The 13,551-nt window shown below is 40.7% G+C and overlaps 1 long non-coding RNA gene across 1 annotated transcript in view; it reads right to left on the bottom strand.

The window, feature by feature from the left end:
* The window catches only part of LOC102546938 (uncharacterized), a 52,470-nt gene that overhangs the window by 5,003 nt on the left and 33,916 nt on the right, over positions 1–13,551 (bottom strand). Inside the window, exon 6 of the long non-coding RNA XR_591376.4 lies at positions 10,150–10,262. This is a non-coding gene — a long non-coding RNA (uncharacterized LOC102546938). The remainder of the gene's footprint in view (positions 1–10,149; positions 10,263–13,551) is intronic.

A 13,551-nucleotide genomic window follows, 5' to 3' on the forward strand; every position in this document is an offset into this window, starting at 1 on the left:
ATGTAGCAGAGGATGGCCTTATCTGGCATCAACGGGAGGGGAGACCCTTGGTCCTGTGGAGGCTCAATCCCCCAGCATAAGGGGATTCTAGAGCTGTGGGGTGGGAGTGGGCGAGTTGGAGGGTGGGTGGAGGAGCATCCTCATAGAAGCAGGGGCACGGGGAAAGGGATATGGGATTTCTAGAGGGTAACTGGGAAGGGGGATATCATTTGAAATGCAAATGAATAAAATGATTAATGAAAAAAAGATAAAAGAAGCCAAAGAAATTTTGAAAAAGAGAAGAAAAAGGAGATGCGGTCTTTCTCAGCTTTGTTTTTCTGTCTTGTCTCTCCCGTTTTGTGTTAGCGATTCTGAAGTTCGAAACACCAAAGCAAACCCGCGTGCGTTTGTTCATGAGCCCACTTACTGCTTGCTTTGCTGCTCTATTCTCTCCTCCTCTTTGACTCAAGGTCCCATTATGCTCTATGTAGCCCACACTGGCCTAGAACTCGAAAGCTTCGTGCTGCAGCCTTCTGAGTACCAATGGCATCTGTATCTAGAATTTTCCTCTAATGTTAAGTTTTGATTCTTTAGCTTAGAAACATGTTCAACTCTATGTAAGTTTTTGTCTTTTTGACCGACCGGTTCAAATAAAAACTGAGTTTTGGTCATCTTCACCTCCCTTTTGTTACTCTTCCCTTCCCTTCCTTCCCCACTGAAACCTTTTTCCCAAACAAGGCTTCCTTTTGCTTTAAAATGTTTCATTTGTCTTTATTTTAAGTGCGTGAATACGTGCCTGCGTGTGTTTCTATGTGCAGAGAGTGCCCACAGAATCCAGAAGATGGAGTTGGATGCCCTGGGAGTGAAGTTCCAAAGAGTAAACAACTGAGGTGAGTGTTGGGAATGGAAGCCAGGTCCTTAGCCAGCGCTCTGAACTGCTGAGCCATTGCTCCTGTCTCCCCTTCCGCACTGATGCTGCCTCCCCTTAATCGGTTCAGATCGGTCGTTAGGGCTGCTTTGTTAAGCGTGAGTGGGCTTTGTGGTTTTTAACGTAGATAACTTAATAGTCACTACAGCAGTAAATAGAAAGCCATCCTCTCTCGAGGTTACCATTAACTTTGTAGTCCCTCAGATGTATGGAATCAGTCATATTTACTGACTTGGTTATTAAAGTTTTCAACCCTAAAGTGCAGTGATAGTTGTGTTTATGCTTTAATTATTTGGAATAATACATTTACTTTGTGGCAGATGCTAGAGAGCACAAAGATGGGAATATCTACTTACTTACTACTTAATATCTACTTACATTGAGGATACAACGCAAACACTGCGTGTGTATCAGCTGAGGCCTGTGCACAGGCTTACACATTTGTGTGGAGGTCAGATGTCAACCTCATTCATTCATTTTGAGAGAGGGTCTCCCAGTGAGCATGCAGCTAACTGACCTGAGTCGGAGGTGGTTAGCACAAGCTCCAGGGATCTTCCTCCAGTGCTGAGATCACAGGTGTGTGCTACCAGGGCTGCCTTTCCTTCTCTAAATAAATGCTTGAGATCCAGACTCAGGCCCTCACACTCTCGCAGCGTTTTACCAATGCAACCACGGCCCCAGACAAAACAAAGAATACGTTTTTGCAGTAATTTTCTATGCCATCCAGATCCAGCCATTTGTAGAGTCCAATTTTCTATATTTCAGGATTTCTTTCTCCTTTTTGTCTTATGTGTTATCTTTTCCGTTTTCTTATATTTGGATAGGAACATTCCTCTTCGGTCTCTGAGGACAAGCAGGATTAGATTCCGTGTGCAGAGCATGCCCACACACCCCTGAGCCCCAGAGCTTTGGAAGTCTAATGGGCAGACTTTCCGGCAGAGTTATTGGTTTTGGGAGCATCATATTTATTCACATCCTTCCTTCACATCATTGAGTTGGATATTTTTCTTTTGTTTCTCTGACTTTCTTTCTTGTGTGGGGTTAATTTGAAGAATAAGAAGATCTCTTAACAGCTCATCAAATTAACTGGGAACTCATCAGCTCACAGAACATGGGAACAAACAGAAACTTTTGACAGGACTTTGTTTTTTTCTAGTGCATTTGCCTTTAAAAAATGAGCATTTGCCCAGAGGAAATTTGTGATAATGGCATAAAAGCAAGAACAACCAGAGTCAATTGCTCAAATGGTCTGTTTGATGGGAGATTTAAGGGGAGGGGAGCGAGAGTATTATGGCAATGAACTGGGTTCCTTAGTCCTGACCCATCAGATGGGGCTGGCACAGTTCCCTCCACGGTTATAATAGGAGTCTCTCCATAGTGGATTCACACAGTGCACCTCTTTCAGATAAATGCATTCTTGTGTAGGACTGTTAATTATCTGTTTTCCAAAACCCAAAGAAGAAATTTCCCTGAGTGTAAACTTTTGAAAGTCTCCCTAATTTCCCATCACCTTTATCATGAAGCATAACAAATAGGGCGAAGTTGAATAATTGCATGGTGAACTCTATTGTGTATTTTAAAATCAACATTTCATTGCACATCTATACAAAAATTACCTGCAGTTGCTAATCTGGTCATACGAATATTAACCCTTTCATTCCACTGATTGAAAAGGCTCACATGTCAAGGCCTTTCTGCACACTGCAATACATGTGACATTGACAGAGGTCAATATTTTTGGCCTGTTTTGGTGCAAAATTAATGTAGAAGGCAATTCCTGGATCTTAAGGACAAAGATATATCCTGATTTCCTTTACTTTCTCTGTGCACTTCTAACTCTTACTGAAAATCAGACCGTGACAAAATTCTGTGCACTTACCAGTTAATTCCTAAGTTGTGATCCAAAGGCTGATGTTGCTCCTGGGATATTCACTGTATTTTCTTTGTCTGTTTTAAAACTCGAGCTATGAGAATCTGCCACACCTGCCCTGTCTGTTAGATATCTTGTGTGCAGTGTGTTTTAATATTCCTTTGTGTTGTATGTCTCCGGAACTTGCTGTCTGAATTGCTAGAGAGTATTTTATGATCATACCACATTGACTATATTCTGTCACCAGGTATTTTGTGTATACCTGGTTATTTTCAACCTTTAACTATTCTGAATAGATCTAAAATCCAAGCCTGCAATATATCGATAAGTGGTTTTTGCTTCTCTGTTCGTGAGGGAAATCAACCTTGAGGATCTCTGCTAACTGGTAGGGTTGTACCGGCCTTCCTCCTGACCGAGTGGGTAGCTCTTCTGCTTCTGTTTATATAGCAAAGTTTCTTCCTACGTGTGTGATTGAGCATAATTGAAACCACCATGTCTTGGAGTGTTCTCTTGGGGAAAGCATTTGATTGTCGCTCGCTTTACTTATCAGGCATAAGATGATCCTCACGTTTGCTGTCTTATGGCTATTTGAGAAAACTGCAAGCCCGCTGGTCCACATGTCCAGGACTTTCATGCAGTATCTGTTTTCAAGTCTGCTAGGTGACACTATTGTTTTATCGATTTCCATTTTACATTCCTCCTTTTGTAGATTTTTAGTAATTGTTATATAGAAAATATGTATATATTTATATATACATATATTTATATTAGACATAAATATATACGCCTATTTTTTTCACAGTGAAACTAGGATATAGTGATTCATTTCACATAGAATTCACACAGCTGGCAGTGCTAAGGTATTTATACTTTGTGTGTGTGAGCATCTGTGTGTGCGTGTGTGTGTGTGCGCGCGTGTGTGTGTGTGTGTGCGTGTGTGTGTGTGTGAGAGAGAGAGAGTTGTGTGAGTGTGTATGTGTCTGTGTGTGTGTGTATATGAGTGAGTGTGTTATATGCATGTGTCTGACAAGGTGTCTGTGTGTCTGTGTATGTGCACACACTCCTTTCCGGCCCCATCTTGATCTCCCTGTCATCATCTGCTTTGCTTCTATATTCAACCGAAACCACAGAGACATTGCTATGATTGTGCTTTGAGTCGTCTCAAGAATTTTGCAGGCATTCAGAGGGAAAACAAGAGTTGCTTATCTTTAACACACATTTCCAACATTCAGTGCACTTCCCTTTTTGGAAGATGGACTTTTCAGCCACCTGCATTTCTTCTCAGCCTCTGAGCTTCCTTCACGATTCTTTTCCTTTATGTCTGCTGGTTACTGACTTTCTTGTATACTTTTCACCCAAGACTGTAGTTTTACTAACGTCTGGTTACAAAATAGTTGGTTGACATGGTTTCTGTTTGATTTTTTTTCTTTTAACACCCTTATCATACTTGGTCACTATTTTCTGGTCCCTGGTTTCTCATAAGAAAATGACTTTTCTTATCATTTCCACACAATATTGAATTGTTTTTGGTCACTTCCACATACTTCTTTTCCTTTGCTTCTATGCACTTCTGTCTGCCTAAGCCCGCATCTCTTCATTTCTTTCTCTTTGCTGATCTTAGAGGTTTTTACATCTTCAACTTTATTTCTTTTACCCATTTTGCAAAACTTGTTATTATGTCTTTGAAATCTGTTCTGTTTCAGTCCCCACTGTTTATTCTGAGGCTTCAGTAAATGTTCAAATAGATCTTTTGAAATTATTACTTAGGCCAGCAGAACACTGATTTCGTTGTTGTTTGTTTGACAGGGTCTTTTAGCCCAGGCTGGTTTCAAACTCCCTGTGAGTGTGAAGATGTCATATCCTGTTGGCTGCAGAGTGCTAGGATTAGAGTGGTGAGCCATCAGCCATGTTTCTGTGGTACTGTTTCCTGTTCAGATCCAAAAGGCAGTTAAGGTTTTGTTGCTGTTGTTGTTAGTTTCATGTTTAGTCCCATCTGTGCCCTTCTGATCTGTCTCAGGACTATCACCTCAGCATTGGCCAGTATCTGAACTGAGTTTACGGTAGATGGAGTTCCCTTCTGTCACGTTACTCCCTCCTCTCTCCCTTCTCTTCCCAGCAGCTCAGATTCACAGACTCCCTGAGCTCTACCCACCTCTTCATGACCAAGTATTGTTTATCAATTTCAGCTTCAATATGTTCTCAGGCTAAGATTTACGCAATTTGAAATTGAACCTGTGGGTGTCACATTGCCAAGTTTATTGTTTACTGAAATTGTGTGAACACTTTGGTTCATTTACTCTTATGTTTGTCTCTTTTCTTTTTACCTTGTATTCTTCAAAACTCTGTCTACTATTACCAACTTCTTTTGTAGTTGCCTTTTTGTTTTGTTTTTTCTTTTAACTAACATTAAAGTTGATGTATTTTGGACTGCCAGCCTGACAGAACTAATTTCACCTCAGGACCCCTAACCCATCTCTGGTTATTTTCATCTTACATTCTAATATATATGATGCAGCAAACTTCAATAACTTTCTATGATTTTTATTGAGATGTAATTACAGATCGTAAAGTTTGCTTTTTAAGAGGGTATGACTCAGTATGACCATCAACTCTATTTTAGGTTTTCTGTGATAATTACCAACATTATATTTTTGTCAGCCGCAAAGACAGCTCTGTCGGTTAGCAATCATTGATCTAGTTTCTGGAGATCTCTAACTGGTTCTTGGTTATATGGGGTCACCTCTCTCGAATATTTTAGGAAGAAGAAATAGCAGGCTATGCTTTTCTGTGACAGGCTTCTGCCACTTGGTACAATGTCTTCAAAGTATATCTGTGTTGTCTGTGAATCCATACTTAATCCCTTTTTCATTGCTCAGTAGTACTCCCTTCTACAGCTGTACCATAGTTTAAGTTCTCTTTTTTAGCTCATAAATGAGCCTGTGGATTGATCTGGTTTTTGTTGTTGTTGTTGGGACTTTTGGTTGTTTTGTATGTGAGTTTTTCGCTGATGGGAACTATATCAATAAAAGCTATATGATTTGGATACATGTTTTCATGTCACTTATTACATAGCTTGGGATGGAGAGGTGGGGCCATATGTAAGCGCTGTGTTTAACTTTTGAAGCTTTTCTAAACTCTAAAGAATGGTTCCCTGTTTTACATCCTCACCAGCAATGTACGTGAGTTCCATTGTCCATGTTTTTTCAATACTTTCCTTAACTATAAATTCTGCCACTCAGTGTGTAAGAAAGAATCTCTTCTTTTGCTTTTAATTTGTATTTTCTTTAAAAACTCAGGATGAGAATATTTATGTGCTCTGTGGTCATTTGTGTATCTTCTTTAAAGACATTTCTATGAAGTCCCTAAAGCTAAAGAATTTTTGAATCGTGGTCATTTTCACCTGATTATTAAATTGCAAGGGCGAACTGTGTAACCCAGATACACATTCTTACCACAGCAGTTCCTTCAACACTCCCCGACATGCTGTGGGCTGTCCCTGCACTATACTGTTCATATGCTTTATAGAAACAAAGTAATTTTAGAACACTTTGATGGAGTCCAATTTATCTTTTATATATTCACTTTCAGCGACTTGTTTAATAGCATCACCTGGTTCAAAGACACTAAAGGCTCAGTCTGCTTTCTTCTAAGGAGTTTAAAGTTCAAATGCTTCATTTTAGGTAACAACTCATTTTGATTTGATTTGGAAATTTGGTATAAGATTAGAAATTTGGAGGTTTTTTTCCCCTATGAAAGTATCCAGCTGTCCCAGTACAATTTCTTGACAAGATTTTTCCCTCATTGAATTATCTTTGAATACTTGTGAAAAATTACCACTAGCTTACAACTGATGTTAATCGTGGCTCCTTGCTTCCACAGAATCTCAGGTCTGACCTGACTTGGATAAGGATAGACATAATGGAGGAATAAATAGGGCTCAAGACGCCCCACCCCTACCCTGCTTTGGCATTTGCACAGCTTTGCCCACTCAAGAGACTTCCTGGGCTTCCCAGGCACATATAAGAACGGTACAAACTCACCTATGGAGAACGTAGTATTTTTATTTTCTTTTTAATTTCCGGGGTTTGCGATTATTCCAAGTGACCTGGACACCTCAGAGAGGTAAGATGTTTATGGATTTCCTTTTATTCTTTTCTGGGGTGGAGTACTCTGATGTCCAAACAGACAACTCTCTTCCCATTGAGGTCCCAGTGGTCGCATAAGGGTCCTGAGAATGGAATCTTTCCAAGTGACTCCAAGGCAGACCTGATAATAGTTCCACGGGAACAGGGTTTGGGGGAAAGATGTACTTCCCAGCACAGTCTACACCACCGTGTTGTATACTTAACCTGTTAGAAACGTCTTGGTGTTCAGCGCTACTCTAGCAGTGGGCAGAATGGAGCAGGATTAGAGCCTAAATGTCACAGAGCTGAGTGACACCACTGACAGTCAACCGAATTCCTTAAATAAACTCGCATGGATGTTGCGAGCATTTGGTTGATTTCCAGAGCGTTTGAAAGGATCGTTTTGACCACTGTTTAGCAGTGTTCTTGTTAATTTTAGGAAAAGAGAGAGTTTTGGCAACCCTTACTTCACCAATCCTGCCTTCCAATAAATTGAATATTTATTTAATTTGTAAATATGTTCAATCCTTGTAGTATAGATACTTGAAATATGTCATAAAACATTTGAAAATAGAAACTTAAAACAAATGTGCTGCTAAGTAAATGTAAATAAAGGTTCTATTTTTCCCAGTCCATCTCCATAGAACATCTTCCTAAGAAGTTCCAACTGGGGAAATTTCTGTCCAATTTTACTTTCAGTGGTGACTGAGATGACGAAATGATACTTCAGGGCTGATCACCCTTCTTGATAATAAATTCTGATAATAACTGTAATTGCTGGTGTATATTTAAAGCTTATATGATTTATAAGGAATACAAATTGAAACTTTCAAACATCGGAGCCATGAAGACAATCTGCATTCTAAATTAATGAAGGAAATAAACACGGTAATTCTCAGATGTTTGGCCTTCACAAGGCAGAGTAGAAATCAGGAAGACAAATTTGCGGATGGAATCCAGCTCGCTGGAAGCCCAGTCTCTCTGTGCCCATTTTCCTTCCTTAAAGTTCCCTTTTGAAGGGAGAGCTGTAAGCTGAGCTGGCAGCGGCTCCGAGGATGTTGGCCTTTTATGCCTTCTCAAACCTGGAGATAGCATCAGTGTCCTTGACTATACTTGTAAGTTGGGGGTGGATGCAAAAGTGAGATCAGAATGCTGACAGCCTCTGTTTTGTCCCTGTGGGTGCCTTTGCGGAAGTGGCTCTCCCTATCCACTCTGCTGTGTTCTTCCTCTCCCTAGTTCATGTGCAGAGGGAAGTCTCATTATTAGTACTTATTATTCCTTAAGATATTTAACAATATCCTTTGTATTTCCTTAAACCTTACTCTCCTCACCTTTGCAAATATTTTAGTTCGTCAACTCTCCTAAATTATATTCGTTTAGTATGTGAGCTTCCTTCCCATTAGAAAGCTAATTATTATCTTAAGAGAGTCTACTTTTTTCCTGATATGGGAATATCACAGTGCAGCCCAGGCTATCCTAAAGTAGGGAACTCAAGCAATCCCTTGCCTCCATTTCCTGAGTTGTCAGTGCTCTGGGTATTTGTCCCTGATTAGTTTCTAACCTTTTTTTCTGACATCCATACTGAACTCTCTTCTTCAAAAAGCCGGAAGCCATCCCGGTTGGTTGAATGTATATAGCTTCTGTATGCTTCAAGCTAGCAGTCTATGTGGACAATTTTGGTTTCATGCTCTTGGTGGTTATTTAGTTTTTATACACTCTGATTCCCAGCAAAGTTCTGAATTCACAGCAAGTATGGGAGTTGAATGATTACAAAAATATAATTTCTTTCTCCGTAGCAACCTTAGCTTCTGGAATAAAGACGTTTTTAGATATACTTGTTAAATAAGAGACTAATGGAGGATCTGGACTTTTCCAAATTGGGCTTCATTTGTAAGCATCCTGTGACACTCTTCAGGTGCTCTTGCAACTCTGGTGTCTGTGCATGTCATTATACCCGTTGACACCAACGTACATTGTTGTACTGAAAACAGATCTTTCCGAACTTCTCTTTTAAATCACCTGGCATCATGGCCATCAGCCCGAGTAAGAGAGCAAAGATCAACCTGTGGTACTTGATGCAGCGTGTCCCTTTTATGGGACAGCATGCTATATACACACTATTTGAACTGCATAATATACACATTTCTACTCATCAGAAAAGTTCTCTGCATTTTGATTAGGAAGGAACACAAGTAGGCTTTTCAAAATTGTCCTATGGATAATTGGCTCATAATTGCTTTTTATGGAACTGCTCGTCAGAAATCTGTCATTAAATCTTCTCCAGAGATCACAATGCAAGCCATCAGAAATAAACTGTTGTTATCACTGTGTGCACATGAAGATATGTGCTTCTTTGTATAATTACTTCAAGCCTAAGTAAGTATCCTGTTTCTGCGAATCAAAGTCAACCTTAAATCTAATATCTCTTTATAGAAAGAACATTGATTAGAGAATGGACAGAAAATAATAGACGGACAGACTTCTAGTTTCCAGTTTCAAACACTGGTTTTATGGAGGAGAGTTAAGAAAAGGTGCCTGACTTGAGTTTCCTTGAAGGATTAGGGGACAGAATAGTAAACCTGCTGACAGAAGAGCTCAATAGACCCTGGGTAAATAAGCCTCGTTGCCATCACTGGTGAGTTAATGATTCCTTAGCCCTTACTCACTGGGGTAAAATGATTATTCCAAAAATATAAACAGAGATGGAGAGAAAACTCAGTATGGAAAGTGTAAGCATGGGGACCTGAGCTGGATTGCCAGGACTGGGCACAATGACATACTCGTGCAACCAGAAAGCTGGAGAATGGGAGACTGGCAGACCTGAGGAGTTTGCTTCCTAGCCAGTGTACTATTGTCAGTGACCTCCAGGCTATTGAGAGACTCTGTCTCAAAAAATAAGGGGATGATATATGAGGAAAGGACCTAAGGAGGTTTACTCACCTCTGGTCTCCACTCATGCCTATGGCACACCTATAAATGTACAATCTCCCCCCCCCAACACACACACACACACACACACACACACACACACACACACAGAGAGAGAGAAAGAAAGGGGGGAATCAGTGAATCTAGAACTTTGTTTCTAAAGTGAATCTACCTTAAGTAATAGAGATACCAATCTCATTTTGATAACACTTAGTAAACCCCTATGACAGCTAAAGAATCTAGATTCTATGACCCCTCTGTATGTTATGGAACCTTCTAAGAACTCTTTGCTTAATTCTCACAGCAAACCCGCGACTTACCATCTATCATTCCTTCCATTTCACAGAGGAAGAAGTGGAGAAGAGTAGCCAGCTTTCTCAAGACCATAAGGCTGGTCAGTGGGCTTGTCTTGTGCTTAGGAGAAGAGAATTAGCTGCACGGAAAAACATGAAAAGAGGCTGTTCTGGGTAAAAAAGCAAACATTTCATTGTGTATTTATGTAAAGTAGTGATCTGTTAATACAGCTTGCTTTCTGGCTTGGATATTAGCTATCAACCTGTTAAAAAAAATACCACCATGGCACCTAGAGAGGATTCCTGATAGTAGCATTGCACCGGTGCACCAGGAAAATGCTTGGTAGCCTTGACTGGGTATTGTTTTGGCATCTCCACATCTTCAAAAACAAAGATGGTTTTAATCATATAACAGGTGAGCTATTCATCAGAAATGTGAGAACATATGAATATCATATATATATATACACATATATGTATATATATGTATATGTATATATGTATAAAATTTCCTTGGAGGAAAGCCCTACTATAAAAACAAATTTGGGAAGTATAATGACAAGTGTGTGAGTGCACATTAATTTCCCCCTTATGTTCTTATTGCCAGCAGATGGAGGCTGAAATTGAATTGCTGCTGACTGTTGTCCCTTGTTATGGCCTGTGGAGACATGACAATCGAGGAAGAACTTAAAAGAATGTGGAGCAGCAGAGCATGCAGCAGTGGGTGTGACCGGTGTCTGAGACATTTCATGGCTGATAGTATTTGGCAGGGAAAAAAAAATATGCATCCGTGATGGCAGCCTTGCAAAATAGACTCCACCATCAACTGTGCCTCAACACCTGTAATTGATTTGTCTTATAATTTATGTTATTATGAAATATGTGATTTTCCAAATCACACTGTTCTTATGTTAGCCCTCTTCACATATCCCCTCACAAAAGGCCTAAGTAATTAAACTGCCACGGGAGAGATTTCTTTACTTCACTGGAAACTTGGGTACAGAATACTGAGTGCACACACAGTCACCAGCTTCTCTGTCTTACTGTGTGCTTTGGTTGGTGCACTCCACTGCTAGCTCAGGTCTTCCACTTAAGAGACAGACTGTGGCCTTCTGCAAGATCCTTCAAGGAACTCAGGACTTCCAAACGCTTGCAAATCCCTGCTTTTGGTTTATGGGGCAGAGTAACTGTGCATGCTTACTTTATCGATTGAAACAGAGCATTTTATGCAAACAAGAACGGCAGAGTGGTAGGGGAAAACAGCTTGGAGGACATTATTACCTTTCCCAATCCTCATTTCTTGTCATGAATTATTAATCATGAGGTAGCACCTCATCTGATGCTTTGAAAGCTCCCCCCTGGTAAGAACAGGCTAATTGAGTTAGAGGAAGTGGAGCAGGAAGAAGGCTACGTGGTTGTTGATGGTTGCACCAAAAGTAATTATCCACCCTTCAGCCTTCTCCACCTGTTGGGAAACCCAAGGCTCACTAATTCTTGCGCCATGAGGGAAGGGATGGGAAAGGAGAAGAAAGTGCTAAACCAGTGCGACCCCAGTGCATTGTTCTTGAGAGAATTCATTTGACTAAGAGGTGTGTGGGGCATAAGAAGAGTAGGTCTTCCACACAGAGATCAGAATGTAAACCAGTCCAAACCCCATGCAGTGACATTTGGCAGTGCAACAAATGCCTTGAGTAAAGTAACTTCCACCTAGTAACTCCACCTTGAGGACACTGACACTGGCAAATAATGTATGTGGCAATATTTGAAGTAATTAATATGTACTATAAATATGGAGCCATTCTTAAAATATGATAAAATCATGTTATGAGAAATTATATATTTGGTATGTTCTTAACAAATGAAAACTTGGAAACCAATAGATATGAGTACAGAAAGTGAAATAATCCCACATTCATAAGGAATGTAGCACTGGTGGCTTAGGGGTCACATGCACATGATATAAACACTGAGCAATAATCTGAAATGATCCACTTTCTGATACACACGGCCGCCGCAACTGATAAAATAGCAGATTTATCATTTGTTGGGTTTATTCATTTTTAACTATTTTCCTATAAAAGCAGATGCCAGTAAATATACGAATGAAACATCTAACAATATCTTTTGAGATTACACTTTCCAAGTCCACATGAGCAGTTACAGCAGCACGTGCTTGATACTTGCCAGCCCGCCCCCTCAAAGTGCAGACTCTGGTAGACCGAGTTGGCATTGCAGAGCAAGCAGAGGCTTTGGTGAGCTATTTTTCTTGGACTAATCCTTTTCTTACCTATCTCACAGAACAAGTCTGGAGAGTTCGAACTAAATTAAATTGAATGTACACAGACTTTTAAGGGAAAGAAAGCAAAGTGGATCAGACCGTGAAGGAACATCCGACTTCCTCCCTCTTACTTTCTGTACCTTTGTAGAGATCCCCATGGTTGTGAGATTTTATGCAGTGAGCAGGAATAATCTGCTTGACTTGGGGACATACCAATGCATAGGGTCTTGAGTTTGATTGTACGACTGCATTCAGCACAACTCTTCAATCACAACTGCTGCATGGATGGTTCCAGAAATGCAGACCATAGAGGAAAGGCCCACTCAGCCATCGGGCCTTCCACCTGAACATAAACAGAATGAAACCCCAGACTAGACGGTAGATATTTCACCAGTGGAGGGCTTCAGGAAAGTAGCTGAAGTGAGAGGATGAAATGAGAGGATGAACGTCTTTGCAGGAGTTCCGCCATCATAGCCACAATGCCAAGGGAAAGGGGGAAGGAAGGTTGTTTAGTTTGCAGAGAAGTGGGTTCCTCAATGAGGGAAAATTAAATCTGCTGCAGGACTGGAAGGAGACAGAGCACACAGGATGATTTTAGCCACATAAACAAGAAGGGTTGTGTGCCATGATTTCTATTCAACCCCCCAGCTTCCTGGACTGGGCTGATGAGTATTGAGCATTTATGTGGCATTTCATATGTACGAGTACTTTACAATCATTTATTATTTATTCCTCACAACGTGAGAAAGCCACAAATCAAGGGCAGGGATAAAGTTAATACAATTTTATTAAACAAGAGGGGTGTGCCTACCAGCAGGCTCAGCTCCAGCCGGAGTGTGACCTCACGGGAGAGAAGCAAAGTGACAATTACTTTCTTTTACCTTTTTGTGTTGCAATTTACACTTTTAATCAGTTATAAATCAGGTGACCCTGCACATCTGGGAGAACTCCTGGGTGCCTGGCAACTCGGCATGCCAACTCAAGGGAAAGCTGCCTTGGAGTCTGCCACTTCTGTCACCAGTGTTCCCCTCCCACCCTCCCTCTCTCTCCCTGCCTCCCTCCCACCCTCTCTCATCTCTCTTTCTCTGTCCCTTTCTTCCTTTTGCCTTCTGACATCTGTTTTCTATTTCCTCTCCCCATTCCCCCTTTCC

The sequence above is a fragment of the Rattus norvegicus genome, chromosome 2 (genome assembly GCF_036323735.1).
Source record: "Rattus norvegicus strain BN/NHsdMcwi chromosome 2, GRCr8, whole genome shotgun sequence".
Lineage (NCBI taxonomy): Eukaryota > Metazoa > Chordata > Mammalia > Rodentia > Muridae > Rattus > Rattus norvegicus.